At 34.9% G+C, this 20,507-nt stretch overlaps 1 pseudogene; it reads right to left on the bottom strand.

Annotated features, from left to right (window-relative positions):
• Positions 1-931: 931 nt before the first annotated feature.
• Positions 932-9,117, bottom strand: LOC114293413 (UPF0481 protein At3g47200-like; annotated as a pseudogene).
• Positions 9,118-20,507: the final 11,390 nt, after the last annotated feature.

Genomic DNA, 20,507 nt, shown 5'->3' with positions numbered 1-20,507 from the left:
ACTACACTGGTCAAGTCACAAGTCTAACCAAAGATAAGTTAGGCTTCGTTTGGGATGTGAGTTGCCTTTTTAGTTTTTTTAGCTATTTTAGCCTAGAGTTAAAAAGCTTAGTTTGGGAAGGACTTTTGACTTTTTGTGAGAGAAAGAATGTAATGATTATGGGCTGTTTGTGATGTTTTATTTTATTGGATTAAAAAATCTATTTTGTTTTTTGTGACAATTTTAGTAAAAAAAAAATCCTCAAACCCAATGTCCCAAACATAGGCTTACTTTCATTTTGAAAAGAGATGGTTGGATGTGTGTGTACATGCTTTGTACAAGTTACTTTCATTTTGAAAAGAGATCGTTGGATGTGTGTACATGCTTTGTACAAGTTACTTTCATTTTGAAAAGAGATCGTTGGATCGTTGGATGTGTGTACATGCTTTGTACAAGTTACTTTCATTTTGAAAAGAGATGGTTGGATGTGTGTACAAGCTTTGTGCAAGTTATTCAGAAAAGTAATGACATGCAAATTATTAAAAAAAATTATATGAAATTATTATATTAGAATGATATGATTTATTGTAATTGTTTTATTTAAAAACACAATAATCATCATTATAATTACAAGTTTACCACTCTTATATCATTTGAAAACAAATTTTATATAAAAATTATCATGGTATATCATTTTTCAATTGAGATGAAAAGTAGATCATAGATTAAGTTTGATGGCAAGAATGTCATTAGAGGAATTTTCAGTAACGTTTGTCAGAAAATCACAAGATGATTGATTAGTTATAATGCAATCAATCTTTCATTATAATCCAATAGTGTAATTTAAATAAAAAAACAATCCAAACGATCCATGGAAACATTTACAAAGTAAAAGAAACAAAAACAATGTAATATATGTAAATGATTCATATTTAAAATAAAATAAAAAAAATTAACGGGGATTGTAATAGCCATAAACAGCATAAAAGGTCTGAGCAAAAGTAAGCACCAACAACACCACAGCCGCAACAAAGGAGATGATAGCCCAGGGATGGTTAAAATAGTTATGCTTCAAGCTCGCCCGCCAAGCGTTCCACCGGTCAGTGTAATACTTGTTCACTTGCTCAGACAACCGGGAAAGATAACTGTCGTTGATGTCGAAAGCCACCTCTTCGCAGAGGCGGTTGAAGAGGTTGGCCACCTCGGCACCACTGCCGAGCCCGTGCTCGATTATGCCGTGGTAATGAAGGTAAGCTACGTCGGCCGGGGAGTTGATGAGGTTGTCCATGAAGATCATGTAAGAGGTTATGTCGTTGCTGCAATCGAGTTGACACTGCTCGAAGGCGATGAGGTTGAGGAAGAGGGACTTGGTACCTGTTTAGAAAATTTTAATAAAAATAAAATTATGTTTATTACATTTAAATGTACGTTACAAGTTTTTAGTGTTCCAAATGATTTTCAAAATTTGAATATTTTGGTTCATCTGTTTTCTACTCTATATATTTTCCCATCTTTGTTGTTGGTTTAGATGTGATATTAAAATTAATGTTACATTCTCGCTTGTTAAATATGTATAATTTGTGAGTTTTAAATTATGAATTTTTAGCATTTTTCATAGTGCATCTTCTTCCAATACACGAAAACACTTTTGGAAAACATTTCGACACTAGTTTTCCCTTTGTTTGCGTATTGTTCATATATGGTTATTTTGGACAATTCAATAAGTGATATGGTTCAAATAGTGAGCACCAAAGTCCTGTTTAGGATTAACTATTTTCTTTTATTTATTTATTTATTATATTTTTTTTAAGTCAGAAGGCAAAAAAGCTTATGTCAGAAGAGCTAAAAAAATTATATATATATAAAAAAGAACTTTACCACTAATGAAAAAAGAAATTTTTCTACAATTTTTTTAGATTTTATGAAAGTCAAAAAAAAAAAAAAACACACACAAAAAAAAAAAAAAAAACCTTAATGTCAAACTCCACTTTAAAAGAGACATTGTGAGTTAATTGAGTTTTATTTTAAAATTATTTCACTCTGCAAATACATAGATTTGTTTCAATCATAAATTTAGTTAACGATAAAAAATAATTTTAAGAGCGCAGCAATTTCTCTCAAATTTTCACAAAGGCATTGAACTCCAATTTCCTATTTTATATAACTTGTGTTAGCTAGCTAGTATATTCCGTTTGGTATGCTAAATACTCTCAAATTGCATCCACACTATTAATTATCTATCAATTTCATCCCAATATTTATGCTTAACATTCAGTTTTTATTTGGCAAAAGAATAACATTCAGTGTGTTTGGTTTGAATTTTTTAGATTAAGTTTTTTAAAAATTGAGTTAAGTGGAACTTGTCTTGGGAGGTCGGGGCAAGTTCCTAGGTTATAGCCTCCTCGCGCAGAATGGCTAACAGGACACATTGGTGATCTCTACAAAGGGGTAGAGAGGATTTTCCTGTTTTTTTTTTTATACTTTTTTAGATACACCTTGCTTAGATGTATCTAAAATGTAAAAATTTGTGAAAAAATATTTTAAAAAATTAATAAATACATAAAAATCTAAAAAATGTACTGAATTTTTGTTTTTTTTTTGTATTTTTTATATTTAGTGAATTTTTAAAATGTTTTTTTTACAATTTTTTTATTTTTTAGGTATATTTATGTTAGGTATCTCTAAAAAGTAAAAAAAAAATTACTTAAAATATTAAAAAAAATTCAATATAAACAAATAAAATAAAATAAAATAAAATAAGAAAGTAAAATTAGTTTTTGAAAAACTCTAACCAAGCGCGCTGATTACCATCATGGATCAACAACCTAGGAATCTTGAGAACCCCATCCTTGAATTTAATGTCTCAGAATCGATCAGTCTTTCTCCTCCTAAACTTAATCCCTGCTTCACTCAGCTCAGTCACACAATGAATCAGCTGCTGCCTCTTCTTATCCACCACCCTACTCGCATGCGACCACCCATTGATCCACACTCTCGACTCGGGTTTGGGCTCGGTCCCCAACAAACTTCGCCGGAAAACGTAGAGGCAATGAGCCCCGCCTGGGTCCGAAAAAGGATCAAAGGTGGCGGCGGTGTCGGTGTTGGTTCCGTGGCCGAGCGATGAAACCAACTTATTCTGATCGGTTTTGCTCAATGGCTCGATTGGTGAGATAGTGCTTAGGTGAAATTTGGTAGAATCAATTCTTGATTTTCGGCTACTGTTGGTGTGAATATTCGGCTGCTTTGTGTGGGTTGATTTGGAGTATTATTTTTGGTCTTCTACAACTTTGGTTTCTGAAGATTTTGGTTTATCTATTTGGTGAGGTCTTTCCTTTTGTTTATTTGTGAGTATTTGGAATTCACCTAAGGGTGGTTTTGTGAGACTATTTGTGCCTCGTTTGTAATTATTTGGAAACTTTTTGGTTGATAGTGGAATCGGATTTCGATCCCGTGGACGTACCTCACATTGAGGGAACCACGTAAAATTCTTGTGTTGCTTTTGATTTAATTTTTTCGCATTAGTTTTTATTCCCATTGATTGATTTACTTGTGGAAAATCATTGTTTTTCCCTAACAACTGGTATCAGAGCTTACGGTTTATTTGAGTCTATTTATTTGTGTAAATCAATAGAGGGGAATGTGGGTCGTATATCTAGCTTCAATGAAAGTAATTGGGTAACTTGAAAAACTAAAATGGAGGACCTATTATTTTGTAAAGATTTGTATGGACTCATTGAGGGTGATAGTGGCAAACCCGGGTGTATGAAAGATGATGAATGGAAAAGCTTTAATCGAAAAGCCGTTGGTGTTATCCGTCAATGGATTGATGACAGTGTGTTTCATTATGTTGCTACTGAAACTTCGACACATGATTTATGAAAAAAATTAGAGAGTCTTTATGATAGAAAATCAGCCACAAATAAAGTCTTTCTGTTTCGTAAGTTGGTTAATTTAAAATATAAAGAGGGCAGCCCTATTCCGGAACATCTAAATGAAATAAAAAGTATTGTTAACCAACTTGCTTCTATGAAAATTGCTTTTGATGATGAGTTACATGCTTTGATGCTACTTAGTTCTTTGTCCGAAAGTTGGGAGACCTTGGTTGTAACCGTTAGTAATTCGGCGCCTGATGGAGTTGTCACAATGGGCCAAGTCACTAGTAGCCTGTTGAATGAAGAAACTAGAAAAAAATCAGCGGGTTCCTCTCATTCAGAAGCATTTGTTGTGAGAGGCCGAAGCAAAACAAGGGGGAGGAGTAAGACTCCTCATGGTCGTGATCAAAGCTGTGACAAATCAAGAGATGGTTCTTTTTCAAAGAAAGACATTGAGTGTTATTATTGCCATGAGAAAGGGCACATGCAGCGAGAATGCCAAAAGCTCAAGAACAAGGAGAAAAAGCGTGAAAAAAGTGTGGATAAGAAGCAAGAAGACACAACGGCAGTTACTACCGATGATCTCATGGTCGTTTGTGAAGATGATTGTATCAATTTTGTGGGCCAAGAGAGCAATTGGGTGATTGATTCTGGTGCTTCTTTTCATGTGACTTCTCATGTTGATTTCTTCACTACCTACACCGAAGGAGATTATGGTTTTGTTCGAATGGGTAATGAAGGTTTGTCCAAAATTATTGGCATGGGTGATGTTTGCTTGGAAACAAATTTGGGCTGCAAGTTGTTGCTTAAAGATGTGAGGCATGTTCCCGACATTCGCCTCAATTTGATCTCTACTGGAAAGTTAGATGATGAAGGCTTCAACAACAAATTTGGTGATGGAATATGGAAGCTCACAAAGGGTTCTTTGGTGGTGGCTAAGTGCAAGAAGACTCATACACTTTATTCGATGTAAGGAAAAATTTGTAAAGGTGTTGTCAATGCACTTGAATATGATACTTCTACTGAATTGTGGCACAAGCGACTTGGGCACATGAGTGAAAAGGGGCTGTAAGTTTTGTTTAAAAAAGAGTTTCTACCCGGTTTGAAAGGTACACATCTTAAAACTTGTGTTCATTGTTTGGCGGGTAAACAACATAGAGTTTCTTTTCAGAAAAATGTTGCTTCTAGAAAAGAAAATGTTCTGGAGTTGATTCATTCGGATGGTTGTGGTCCTTTGAAAGTTAGAACACATAGTGGTACACTTTATTTTGCTACTTTCATTGATGATTATTCAAGGAAAGTTTGGGCTTTTCTATTAAAAACTAAAGATCAAGTTCTAGAAGTATTTAAGTATTTTCAGGTCATGGTTGAAAGAGAAACAGGGCAGAAATTGAAGTGCATCCGATCAGACAATGGTGGTGAATACATTGGGCCATTTGATGAGTATTGTCGCAGCCAAGGTATTCGGCATCAAAAGACAGTTAAGAAGACTCCTCAACAAAATGGCGTTGCCGAGAGGATGAACCACACCATTGTGGAAAGAACAAGGTGTTTGCTTTCACAAGCTAAATTGCCAAGATCCTTTTGGGGTGAGGCACTGAAGACAGCAGTTGACGTGATCAATTTGTCTCTTTCATATCCTTTGAATAATGATGTTCCTGAAAGAGTTTGGACCGATAAATATGTGTCTTATGAGCACTTGAGAATGTTTGGTTGCCGAGCTTTTGTTCACATTCCAAAGGATGAGAGGTCCAAGCTTGATAGCAAGTCAAGACAATGTATTTTTCTTGGCTATGGGCGTGATGAATTTGGTTATGGATTGTGGGATCCGGTGGACAAGAAAGTTATTCGAAGCCGTGATATTGTGTTTCTTGAAGACCAAACAATTGAAGACTTTGGCAAAGGTGATCAACCAGAGCCAAAAACTAGTGATCTCATTGACATGGATCCATCTCATTCATCTTCAGTTGATGATGAAAATGGGGGAGAGATGCAGCCACCTCTTGAAGATGTAGATGATGATGCTATTCAAAATGAAGTTGAGCCCGAAATTGAGGAAAAACATCCAACTCAAGAACTGCCACCACAACTTGAGTTGAGGAAATCTACAAGGGACCGACAACCTTCAAGAAAGTATCCTCCCAATGAATTTTTGTTGATTTCCGATCAAGGGGAGCCTGAGAGGTACTAAGAAGCAATTGAGTATGCAAAGAAAGGTGATTGGAAAAAGGCCATGGACGAGAAGATGAATTCCTTGCTTGAAAACTAGATTTATGATTTAGTGAAGTTGCCTAAAGGGAGGAAAATTCTGAAAAATAAGTGGGTCTTCAAATTGAAGAATGATGGCAAGAATCTGAGTTACAAAGCACGTCTTGTTGTGAAAGGCTTTGGGCAAAAGAAAGGCATTGACTTTGATGAGATTTTCTCGCCGGTTGTGAAGATGTCTTCTATTCGGGTTGTACTTGGCATGGCTGCAAGTATGAACCTTGAAGTTGAGCAACTTGATATGAAGACCGCATTTCGTCATGGTGACCTTGAAGAAGAAAAAATTTACATGGGGCAACTAGAAGGTTTTGTAGAGACAGGGAAAGAGAAATTTGTTTGCAAATTGAAGAAAAGTTTGTATGGTCTCAAGCAAGCTACGCGGCAATGGTTCAAAAAATTTGACTCTTTCATGATAAATAATGGTTTTTCTAAAACCACTTCAGACCATGTGTGTTTGTGAAAAATTTTCCGGATGGTAAATTTATTATTCTTTTGCTTTATGTTGATGACATGTTAATTGTGGGTCAAGATTCTACCATGATTAACAAGTTGAAGTTAGAGTTGAGTAAATCTTTTGTTATGAAATATTTGGGACCGGCAAAGCAAATACTTGGTATGAAAATTGTTCGTGATCGCAAAGAGGGGCTGATTTAGTTGTCTCAAGAAAGCTACATTAAGAAAGGTCTTGAGAGGTTCAACATGAATAAAGCAAAGCCGGTTGGTTGTCCACTTGCAGGTCACTTCAAACTTAGTTTGAATCAATGTCCTACAAGTGAGAAAGACAAGGAAGAGATGTTGAAAATTCCTTATGCTTCAGCAGTTGGTTCTTTGATGTATGCCACGGTTTGTACAAGGCCGGATATTGCTCACGCCGTTGGCGTGGTGAGTCGTTTTCTTTCTAATCCGGGTAAAGAACATTGGGCAGTGGTAAAATGGATTCTAAGGTATCTTTGAGGGACTTCGAAGGTATGTTTGTGTTTTGGGGATGGTAAGCCAATGCTTGATGGGTTCATGGATTCTGACATAGTCGGTGATGTTGATTCTAGGAAATCTATTTCAGGGTATTTGATGACATTTGTAGGGAGAGCTGTGGCATGGCAATCTAAATTACAAAAATGTGTTGCTCTCTCAACTACCGAAGCTGAATTTATTGCCATTACGGAAGCTTGCAAAGAAGAGTTATGGTTGTAGAAATTTTTGCAAGAGTTGGGTTTGAAGCAAGAAAAGTATGTGCTTTATTGTGATAGTCAAATGCTATTCACTTGAGTAAAAATTTTACTTTTCATTCGAGATTGAAACACATTGATGTGAGATACCATTGAATTCGTGATGTGTTAGATTCGAAATTGTTGCAACTCGAAAAGGTTCACATAGATGATAATATTTCGGATATGTTGACAAAGACTTTGTCGAGGGACAAACATTTGAAGTGTCGAACTTTGGCGGGTATGGTTGATGTCTCCACCTAAGTCGCTAGGGGGAGAATTGTTGGGGTATATCTTCTTATTGGAGTTTGAGACCCAATTGGTTTTGGAAATAGAATTTTAATTTATTTTGGTTTGGGTATAATATATTTTAATATATTATATCTAATTTAGAGACCCAATTCAATTTGGATACAATTAAAGTTTGATAAAACAAACTTAAGACCCAACTATATATATATGGCTTTGTTTTCGGAGAGAGTCAACAGTGGCCTAATTATATTTGTTTTTCCCAAAGTTGAGTGAAGCAGCAACAGCACTTTTTGATCAATTGAGTGGTGAGATAGTGCTTAGGTAAAATTTGATGGAATCAATTCTTGATTTTCGGCTACTGTTGGTGTGAATATTCGGCTGCTTTGTGTGGGTTGATTTGGAGTATTATTTTGGATCTTCTACAACTTTGGTTTCTGAAGATTTTGGTTTATCTATTTGGTAAGGTCTTTCCTCTTGTTTATTTGTGATTATTTAGAATTCACCTAAGGGTGGTTTTGTGAGACCATTCGTGTCTCATTTGTAATTGTTTGGAAACTTTTTGATTGATTGTGGAATCAAATTTCGATCCCGTGGACATACCTCACATTGAGAAAACCACGTAAAATTCTTGTGTTGCTTTTGATTTAATTTTTTCACATTAATTTTCATTTTCATTAATTGATTTACTTGTGAAAAATCATTATTTTTCCCTAACAATTAATGGGTCGAAAAATCGGATGGCTAGCTTTACCACCAAGCCTCTTTGGTGTGGTTGGCCATACTGGAGCCCCAAGAGGCGGTCGAGGAGGAATAAAGGAAGCTGGTTCTCGAGCATGATCATATCGCATTGGATCGAGCGCGTCAATCCACGCATTGCGAATACTAGATCGTTTCTCGAGTAACCCAACTTCTTAAGCTCCTCCACCGCACCTGGAAAAGTTCCAGTACGAAGCATCCATCAAGCACATCATTTCCACAGATTCATTGCTGCTATGGCTGATTTGCCCCTCGTAACACGCGCGCACTTTTTCCTCGAGCTCTTTCATGGAATCTAAAAACACCTTTATGTCTTGATGCGTGCGCTTCAAGATGTGGTGGAGGGCCTGCCACTTGTGGCGGTCCATCCCCCGGAGACGCCGCCTGCCATGGTGGTAGGGCCCCACGGAGACGGTCTGGGGGATGTAAGCCCTCTCATCGCCATCTCGTAGGCACTGAGGAACTCTGTAGATGCATATCTTGGCCCAAGCACCGACCTCATCGTCTTGGCGGGCTTGTTCCAGTTTTTCTTTGATGTTGATCACCCAATCGGATTCTGGTGACTTGCCACCCTCTTCGAAATTGTCCGTTTGATCATCACCTTTGATTGCAATTTGCAGCGAATCGGATAGTGGTTGTTGAGATTGTTGTTCCAGGAATGAGATTGATCCGGTGGTTGTAGGACTCTGTAAGTTTTGGATTCCAGCATCAACAATTTCTTTGAGTTTGAGGGTGATGACGTACCAACACAAGAGCTCTTCGTTGAAAACAGCAACCATTTTGTGTGTGTGTGTTTTGAAGGGGGGGGCGTCTATGAAGTTGGCTTAAAATGGTTCTTGTAAAGTATAAAAGCTTTTTGAATTTGTTATTTTTTAATATTGTATTTTATTGAAAGATTTAAGCAGATATTTAAAAAAAAAATTGTATGAAATTAAGTAAAATATAAATATATTTTATTTATATTTTATTTATTTATTTTTTTTCAAATCATTTTTCAAATTTTCAAACCAAATACGTTAGCCCCTGCTTTTAAGTAAAAGAACATGTTGACATGTTGGGGGGCTTGCTTGCCATAGAACATCATGAAATGAGATATTACTTGTTTTGATGTTGAAATTGGTCTAATCCAGGACCTTCTTGATTTTAGAATGAGACATTTTTTTGTTGGAGTTTTAGCCTTTCGGAGCCTGTTTATCTTTTTGGTTGATTGTTCTATGTTTCACCAAATTAAAGGAGGGAAACAATAATGATTATACAATTTTTATATAAAATTTGTTGTCAAAATGATATAATTATGATATTTTTATAATTAAATATTCAGTGAATTATATTAACAGTGCTTATAGTTTGGAGTTCGTGTCACTCTGATTTTTGACTTTTCAATTGTGACACATTTGACTCTAAATTTTGAATCTTGTTTCAAATAAGGACAATTGAATATATCATTACTTAATTTCAAGGGCAAAGTTGTCAATTTGATAAAATGTAAACTAATTTGATAAAAATAAATGTCAAAAAAATATTTTTGAACTTTAAAAATTATTTCTATACATCAAAGATAAAATTATGTAAAATTAATAAATCTTTTACACATTTATTTATTTATTTTTACCAAATTAATTCTTATTATGTGTTTGAATGATGATCATAAAATGGGTGATTGTTAAGTTTTTAATGTATAATCGATATATTTAATATATGAAATATTTTTAGTTTTGGATTTTTTGATTTAATGGATTAATTTAATAATGGTATCAAAGTTATCGCCATATTTAACTTTTGAAAAATAGAAAATAATTTAATGAAAATAAAAACAAAAACAACCACTCATTATATCATCATCTAAACATATATTAAAAATTAATTTGGTAAAAATAAATAAATATGTAAAAGATTTATTAATTTGATATAATTTTATCTTTGGTAGGTATAAATAATTTTTAAAAATTTAAAAATATTTTTTTGATATATATTTTTCTTAAACTGGTCTATATTTAATCAAATTGACAATTTTATCTTTGAAATTGAGCAATAGTATTTTCAATTGTCCTTATTTAGAATACAATTCAAAATTAAGGGTCAAATGTGTCATAATTAAAAAATTAAAAATCAAAATGATACAAGTCTCAAATTATAAAAATCGTTAATATAATCCACCCTTAAATATCATTTAAATAAGTATTTTGTTTTAAAATGGTTCCAATGCAAATACATCATTATGTATTCAGATTCTGTACACTTTTTTGCGTGTGTATATTACTACTCATAAATATAAGGTTCAAATTATGCTAAAGTCAAAACTCTTTCCCCTCACTACAACGTAGAATATAGCAAACAAAAAATAGGTTATATTTAATTATTTATCACATGACACACTTAAAAATTTAGGGCAAATTACATATACACCCCTCGAGATTTGGTTAAATTACAAATACCCCCTGAGGTTTGAGAAATTACAAATTCCCCCCTGAATACTATATTTACATAAGAAATTAGGGGGTAATTTGTTATGAAATATAAACCTCAGGGGGTAAATTGTTATGAAAATACAAACCTCAGGGGGCGGGATGTAATTTTCGAAACCTCAGGGGGTATCTGTAATTTTACCAAACCTCGAGGGGTGTATATGTAATTTGCCCTTAAATTTATAAAGACTCCACCGTGAATACGATCACTGATGTATCAATAAAAAAATTGTTTTATTATTCTCCCATGACATATTCAAATTCACACAGGAAAATGAAGAATTAGAATTCTTTGGTTATTTGATCACCTTGATCACAATTTGCTATATGACACTAGATTAGGTGGAATTTAATAACCATTTTTTTTTTTGGGAGGGGGGGATAAACCTATCAAATTTTCTCTTTGTTGTGTTCAACTTTTAACAGAGTGGTTTGGAAACCCTCTTAATTTCATCGAACAAGTGAAAAAAAATTCTACTTATTGACATTGATTCTTGTTAGGTCCTTAGTTGTCAATTCCGCAAACAAACTCGATTTAATAAAGTTGTATGTTTTTCTTTTGTTTTGGTCTTCTTGCTCGAGCGGGAACATTTGCGTTCGAGCGGATTTTGTACTGTCCCAGTAGTTGAGCTTGTCTGCACAAATACTGGAAAGTGTGTTTTCATGCTCGAGCATGAATTCTAGCGCTTGAGCGTGAGACCTGTTTTGTCGCACGCATTTTAGTGACTCCGCTCGAGCAGAAAGTTCTGCGCTCGAGCAGGGTACGCGGCCCTTATTTTCTATATATATGTATTTAAGTCTTTTTTTAGGATTAACACTCCTAGATCTGTTTTGGGGCTAGTTTGATAGTTTTCCTTTGATACTTGCTTGAGTATTAAACTCACATAATTGATTGATATACATCAAAGAATTGTTTGAGTGATCTTCTTCAAAAGTGTTCTTCTTCGGTGGAATCCGAAATTCAAGCACAGAGTAATCGAAGGAGTTTGATGTTGTGTGTAGTCGTTGATTTGACAATGGATGTTGTGGATTCAACATCAGTCTAACCAATTTCGAGATGAAGGTTGCAGTGAAAGATATACAAAATATTTGAAGACAAATTGGAAGCGTTTGGATAATTTGTTTGGTATCTTTGTAATCTTTCTTTCTTTAGTAGTAGATTGATTTGTAGCGTTTCACCCGTGGTTTTTTTTATCATAATTGGAGGTGTTTTTTTTTTGTGATTTTTACACGTAAAAATCGTTTGTGTCGGTTTATTATTTTTTGAAACAACAATCTAAATCACGTTCGTACGTGCTTGATGATTTAGATTGTTAGTTTTAATTGTTTGGGAACGGGTAAAATTAAATCTTGATCTAATCACGAATCACTTAAGTTTTTCAATTGGTATTAGAGCAGGTCACTCTTTATTTTTATCAAAACTATAGGCGTGTGATTTTGTGTGATTGGTGATATGGATTCAATTCGCGAAGGTAACTTGACCTATAGACCTTCATTACTTGATGGTACAAACTATTCTTATTGGAAAGTTCATATGAAAGCGTTTTTAAAATCTATCGATGAGAAATTTTGACACTGTGTAATCTATGAGTGGAGTGAACCTATTGTCACCATTGATGGTGTTGATATTCCCAAACCCCTTGATAAATGGGATGCATTCGACTATCAAAACTCGAGTTGGAACAACAAGGCTCTCAATTCTCTTTTTTGCTCTGTCACACCTAAAGAGTTTCGTCGTATTCGCACGTATAAGGTAGCAAAAAAGGCTTGGGACATTCTTGAAACAATTTACGAGGGTACTACTTCTGTTAAAAGGTCAAAACTTCAACCTCTCACCTTAGCCTTTTAAACTCTTTTTATGCGTGATGATGAGACGTTGATGATTTTTATGCTAAACTTAGTGACATTGTGAATTCTTGTTTCACACTCGATAAAAAAATCCCTGAAGCTAAGGTTGTTGGAAAAATTTTGAGGTCTTTACCCGAGAGGTTCTAATCAAAAGTGACAGCAATTGAGGAGGCTCAGAATGTTGATACCCTCAAGCTTGATCAGTTGGTTGGAAACTTGCAGACTTATGAAGCCCACTAGATTTCTAAGAAAAAACAAAAAGATAGTGTGGCTTTCACTAGTACTCATGAGACTGCAAAAACTCCTGAGACTAAGTTTGATCTAGAGTCCGAGATGACGGCTATGTTTACTAAACAGTTCAAAAAAATTTAAAGAAAAAGAAGCCTAATTTCAAGAACCCTATTTCAAAAGATAAGAATAATGAAAAACCCAAAACTTTTCCACCAAAACTTGCTCAAAAAACTAAAAAGAAGATTATGAAGGGGCAAGGGGTCAAGTGTTATGAATGTCAAGGGTTTGGGCATATTGCTCTTGAATGTCCATCGAAAAAGAATCAGAAGAAAGTCTATACAATGACTTTGGATAATGAAAGCGGGTCAGAGCAAGAACCCGAAGAAACCGAATCCGGTGAAGATGGAGATAGTACTTCCATGGCATTCTGGTCCATTCTCACTCAACCTCCTCCAGAGCCAGTGGAATTTGCTTGAGGTCATAATCTGCACCGTGCTCCTACCTTTGATGGGAGTAATTACTTGTTCTGTAATATCAGAATGAGGATGTTTCTGAGAGCTAACAACCCTGCGAGCTAGCAAGCCATTGACGAGGATGTTGAGAGCACTAACAATCTGAGCTATCAAAGAGTTCTGTCTACCAGTTGTGAAGCAATTTCTGATAAAGAACGCTAACGGATTGCTCACTGCACAAAGGCCGAAGATGCATGGGACATTCTAAGTCAATTTCATGAAAGAGGAGAGTCATCATCACCACTATCTATCTATCTTCATGCTTTAGTTGCTCGACTAGATGAGATCCAGGAGAAAGAGGAGCAAAAAGAAGATAATGTGAACTAGGAAGACAACGATGAGATTGATGGTGATGACCTACAACAAGCTTATGAAAAGCTTTACGATGAATCTCTGAATTTGTCCAAGATTAGTGACAAACTCATTCTCAAGGTCAAAGCATATGAAAGCAAGAATGTTAAGCTAAAAGGAGAAATTGCAACAACAAAGTAGAATGTCATCAAGATCTCTAATGACAAGCAAGATCTATGTGGGAAACTTCTATCTTGTGAGACTGAAAGGAATGAACTTTAAAAAATATATGCCATATATGAAGAAAAGATTGAAAACCTTGAGATGTCATAAGCTACATTGGAAGAGATGGTTGGTCAAAAAGATAAAGAACTCAGAGATGCTAGAGCCACATTTGTCATGTAGAACAAAGATTCCAAGACATTAGAAGACATCCTCGGGTGTCACGACCCAAACCTGCCCCTATGGGTTTAGCATCGTAACCAACCAGTAATCCATGGATTACCGAAAGCCTCTTAACAGAATAATATATATAACAGGGGCCGTAGAAGCAAATATACAAACCTACATAGTCCATAGAGCTGTGCAGACATACATGGGACAAGAAATTTAAACTTTTCATATACATATATATATACATACAGATGTGGCGTCGAAAATACAGTAGTCTTACATCACCCAAGCCACTTACACAAGCTCTCAAACGTGTTCATACCAGACATAAACATTTAGAAAGTACAAAAGTCCCAAGGACACAAAAACTTGGGTAGATCTCAAAAGGGAACCTCCACGAGAGGCGTGATGGCTGGCTGACACCAAAACTCGACAGGCAGTATCTCAGGCCTGGTCACATGCCTGCTCACCTACATACATACAAATAATACAGTGAGCTAGAGCCCAGTGAATAATAACTAAGTGAAGTGTTTTAATGAATTATGCCCAGCATGGAGTTAGAAATCAGAGTTTATATCAAAAATATATTCTTATTGAAAACAGAGTCTTATGCATATTCAGATTTCAAATCAGAAATAGATTCAGTTATATATTCATATTTGTATTCGTATTCAGATTTTGCATAAGATCATACGTGGTACACTCATTAGCTATCATATCAACTTGGTCCTGAGACCCACATGTATAGTCGGTATCGACGACCATAAATGAATAACCCGACCTTCGTACATGTTTTCTAATATACTTTCAATCCCCTCTTCTGTGCATTATATGCTTGTTGTGAAATTCCATGTAAAATTAAATTTAATTAGACAAATCATATGGTTATGGGTTTCTATCTGTTTAATAGAAGAAAAATCTGTTACAATTAGAATGTTTGGATCAGAAATTGGAAGTCTTAGAAGCTTAACAATCTGAAATTGATTTGACATTTAAGATTAGCACGATTTTTAAGTCATAAAAGGATTTTCTGTGAAATTTCAATTTGGAATGACTAAACTGATTGAGTTTTGTCTTATTCAACTTTTGTTTTTATAACTTTTGTTTTTATATTATATATATATATATATATATATATATATATATATATATATATATATGCCTCTTGGATGATTGACTTGGATAAGGGTTTTAACAAAAATATCTCCTGGGGGAAAAATTAGAGAAGAGAAGAACTTCATCAAGAAGAAAGGTTGAAAAATTGAAGGGAATTGTAGGGTTAAAGCTTAAGGTATGTGAATCTTACTTAAATTTAGTCATTTCTTGGATATGAGTAAGATCTTCTTTTATAATCATGTAAGTTAGGGTGTATAATGGTTAAATTGGAAAGATGTTTCATCATTGGATTAATTTAGAGTTGAATTGAGTTATATGGAGAATAAGTCCATTCTATTCTCTATTTGTACATATTTGAACTCATTTGTGGGTTGGGATGATTATATGTATATTTGGGAACTACATGGTAAGGAATCAAAGTACTTAATTTATGTTTATGAAATGCAAGGAATTAAAGATTTAATTCATGTTCAAATGGATATATGTTGTGATCCCCATTTACATGGTTGTTGTACCATGTCTTAGTAATTAATGAGTCTATTTTGAACCTTGTAAGTGCTCACCAAAAATGGGATTTTGTTTGAATTTCGGACTGCTCTCACACTAGAATCGCCGCACGTGCGGGGGTCATGGCCGCACGTGTGGGACTCACAGCTGCACATACGGCCCTTGCTGGAAAAAATGATTTGCTCCGTTTTACGTGCTCGACCCTCTGATATTTTTAGAATTTACATTTGATACCTTTTTGATGTACGTAAATTCATTTGAAGCAAAGCGAGTCCGAAAACGATGCAACAAGGAAAGGAATTAATGTGTGAGTTATGTATGTGTGTAGGGCACACTCCGGGAGGGACTATCACTCCGTTACAACACTGTGAGTAATAGTACGACAGATGTACATTTTACTTACCGTTATGACTATGGTTACTAACGCTTTGTTCCACGTAAATGGTTACACTAACATTTGTATCGGTTGGGAATCAGTGTGAACTTATTTAAATGTTGAAAGATTTGCATACATCGGTATGACTTTGGAACCATTCTGTTCTGTCAATAACGAATGTTAACTCTCTGTTATCTATACGCAAACTACGTCGTTCTTAATAAATAAATAGAACCTATGTTCGTCCGGAAAGGATGGTATCTGTGTGAATCTAAGATTATCCGGTTGTGTAATACATGAACCTGAGGTCGTTCAAAACCTATGATATGAACATAAAAGTCTACCATCGTTATATGACCCACGTTATGATATGAATGCTTCTGAATGATTCTATCTCTATTGACCATACTGTAATGATACATGCATCTTCCGTTAATAATTATTATTAATACTCTGTTATCTTCAAGTTAGCGATATTGATTCATAATGAATAATGGAATGTGTGTATATTATGGAACTACGGTATCTATTTGTTAATAATCATCATTAACACACTGTTAAATGCAAATTGGCTATGTTAACTCGTGTGAATGATTAAAAGAATATGTGTGCCTTCGTATCACTCTGAGACTAATAATACATGTGTCTTCTGTTAGGGAGTAGTGTTAATGTTCTGATATACGTAAGACAATTAGATCAACTCGCAATAAACCATGGGGTTATTCTGTTTTATTTATTCGTTTCATTTCTGCTATGACATGATATGCATTGTTTGGTCTTTAAGACCTTTTGATTTCTGGTATGGAACAAAGTGTTGTACGGAACTAAGTGCTGCAATACGAGTCACCTCTAGAATTCGTGCGAGTCATCGCTTGAATCCATACATATATTTCTGGGTCGATGGCCGTTCTGTTATTTCTGGGCCTATGGCCGTTCTGTATCTGTTAGGCCTATGGTCGTTCTGTTATTTCTGGGCCTATGGCCATTCTGTAACTCTGTTTGGCCTAAGGTCGTTCTGTATATTACTGGGCTTAAAGCCACTCTGATAAGGAAATTGGGCCCATGGCCGTTTTGGAGATAATTACAGAATGTAGTTAGTTATATGCCTCTGCAGCTATAAGCTTTATTATTCAAGTTGACCATTACATTATTTATGTACTATTATTCACTGAGTTTCGCTCATTCTGTATTTTGTCTGTTTCTGTAGGTAATCAATCGGGAGGCCAGTCTTAACCCTTAAGGCTTGTCTCTCTCTTGTTAACCTCAGTGTATCCAGGCACTTAGGTGAAGCCGTGCATTCTGTAAAGTCTTGCTAGGTTTTGGCTCATGCTTTGATTGTCTGTCTATGATTGAATGTATATAACCCCTTCTTCATTAATATTTTTGTCATACGCCCAATTGTGGGGCTAGGACTAAGTATGAATGTGAATGTGTGTAACTGATGCCCGAGTGTATGTTTCCTGTACATTAACTGCCTAATGCAATATTTGCGATCCTGGCATGGTAGTGGTAGCTTAATGGATGTTGCTTTATGTCATTTTATATTAATAATGCTTCCGTTTAGGCCCCATATATTACGTATATCAGGTTAAATGTCCGTTTCTAAATAGGTCATGCCCAAAACTTTTAGGGACGGGTTTGAGGCGTGACAAGTGGTATCAGAGCACAAGTTGCTATCTCACACACGGATCCATTGAGCTTTAGGATGCTTAGAAAAGACTTAGGCATCATGCATAATATTCTGAAAGCACATGAAAAGATTGATGGCAACGTTAAATGTATATGTTCTACCTACTAACTCTGATGATTACGATCTATGTCTATTGTATATTCTTTTATTGCCTCTGTTTACCTTACATAGAGTGATGAACAATGCAAGACATGCAGATGGGATTAAATCACCAACATTGTACTGCGGAAGCGTGGTAAGGATTTGAGCTGATCGGTAAGACAATTTATATACAAATAATGAGATGAAATGTATGATATCGATTGATAGTCATCTATGGGGGTAATGAAAATATGCTTGGGCTTTTTAGCATCTATTTAAGTAAAGTGATTAAACTCTTAGTATGGAATATTTCTAAGAGCAAAGGAAATAATATATACGATACTCTAACTTGTATGCTATAGTTATGTCTTCCTTGCTATAACAATGTTTAGATCTGTGATTTGAGAAACTATGGTGTTTGAATATTTTGATGCGATGTGTTTTGCTTAATAATTGAAATTGTGTTAAATATGACCGGTTGTAAGAGGAAGTCATGAATATAACGACCCCTCTTAAAATTGTGTAAGGAATCAATTAATTGTGATTTTGTTTCTTGCTGTAAGTAATATGATTTCGTGAACTAAGGAAATTACCGACGACCTCTGATAGGGAATTAGTGGTGTCTAATGAGTATTGTTTATGTGTAATCGGGATGTGATTTTGGGAATCTGTAATCATAATTGTGTCTGCTTATAGTTAAGAAATATGTAATCTGTACTCCGTACTCTGTACTCTGACCTCTGTAGTCTGTAATCTGCAATCTGAAATCTGAAATCTGAAATTTGTAATCTGTTTTGTTTATGTGTAACTTGTAATCTGTAATTGGGATTGTTTTTTTAGAATGATTGAGAGACATGAAGAACCCCACCTATATTACTTGTCTGCTCATATGACACCCGTAAAAAGATAGGTAGTTGTCGACTACTTCGAAATCAAATTAAAGGATTAGTAATCTGACAATCTACCGCAAGAATTTAAATCTCGCCTATGTACATTCCTAGCTTAAAATTGAGAAATCACTTCTGTGATGTATTTCTGTATAGAGAAAAATGTTAACATTGGATATTACAATTTAGTCCTCTATTGCCTATTTGGGAGCTTTAATGTGAACTGTTCCGCATGACATTGTGAATGTTGATAGAAACAAATGGTTATGGGGGATTCCATATTGATGAAGGATTAATGAGTACCTACCTTCTCTTGCATGTTTATACAGATTAGCATAATACACATTACATGATTCCGAATTGATTTACTATTATGTTGAACTGATCTTGCCAAGAATTCTATCCCTAATATTAATTGGTTAGATCCCTTTATCGTTATACTGTTGAATTCCTAAACATCAAGGAATCGGCATGGATGTGATTACTGTATATTTAATGAAATTTATGACCCTACGAACGGACTTAGTAGGACCTACGCACGTGGAGTAATTAGATACTCTGTTTATGTTAATTGACTGAGTCAGATGACTGGTCTATAATTTCTATCTGGCTGTTGTAGACCACTATAATTATAAATGGTGAATACAAACCATGTGGTTGATCTTGTACCCTACAGTAGGAAAGGGAAGAATTATCTGAACTGTGGAACACGAAAATGATTAAGAAGAGGCCAAATTAATTTATGTTGTAGTAAGAAAAATGCTTATTGAGAGAGAATGTATCTCTTACTGTTATGACTGATTAGCTAAAATGAATTCAAATTTGATTTCTAGCTCTATCCTTGGATGACTTCTTTTGCTTAAAGAGATGATTGTTCAACCTAACGCTATTGCTTAGATCCAAACATATAATCGTATGATTAAGTGTCTATCATGGCACACCTGCATGAACACTAGTTTGATACTAGCATACTTGTTTGATTCGGAGCATGATTTGTGTTACTATATTTCGAACTAATATTATGAAAAATTAACGATGGGTATTGTGACCCTTCTTTCTGTTGTACTGACGTGGTTAAGAACTCTTGCATATTATTCTGAACCAACATAACGACATGATTTTGAAATGCTTTTGGACATAGAAGAATACTACGAACAAATTGAGCAGAATGAGCTCTGATATCCGATTTTTTTTTTTTTTGCATAATACGATTTGAATCTAACTACATAACTGATTTCTTTTGAAAACGATACAGAACTTTAGTTAATAACTCATCCCCAAGTGACTTGCAATACGGGATTACCAAGGAACTACTTAATGGAATAAAGTTTGAACATACACCTTCTAGTGGAAATTATATATGAACTATTAATACTGGATTGATCTGGCTATGCATATAATGGAAAATGTTTTTTTTTTTATGATAGAAATTGACCTATGCTATGGGAATATATGAAGTATGTGCTTAAGGAATAAGTTTTATCGTGTTTTGCATTTGGGAAATTGATACTATGGAACTTGTTGGTAGGAACATATTGTGATTATAACCCTGTCTACCGGGGATGATATACCTTATACGCCCTGCAATGGACTCTTATAGTCTTGTCTTATTCAACATGTAATTCTCTGAAATAGAAGTATAAAGTCTACTTTATATGTCGGTAGCTCGCGTAATCGTAGAGAATATCGAATTAACTGTGAATTATTCGAACGAAGGAATTACGTTAACATCTATAACAAAATTGGACAATGGTGTAAGACTGAGACTTCCAATCTGTTAC

The sequence above is a fragment of the Camellia sinensis genome, chromosome 4, assembly GCF_055761805.1.
Source record: "Camellia sinensis isolate YWXY chromosome 4, ASM5576180v1, whole genome shotgun sequence".
In the NCBI taxonomy this organism is placed as follows: domain Eukaryota; kingdom Viridiplantae; phylum Streptophyta; class Magnoliopsida; order Ericales; family Theaceae; genus Camellia; species Camellia sinensis.
The sequence above is the reverse complement of the archived record's forward strand: the minus strand, read 5'-3'. Positions and strand labels throughout refer to the sequence as shown.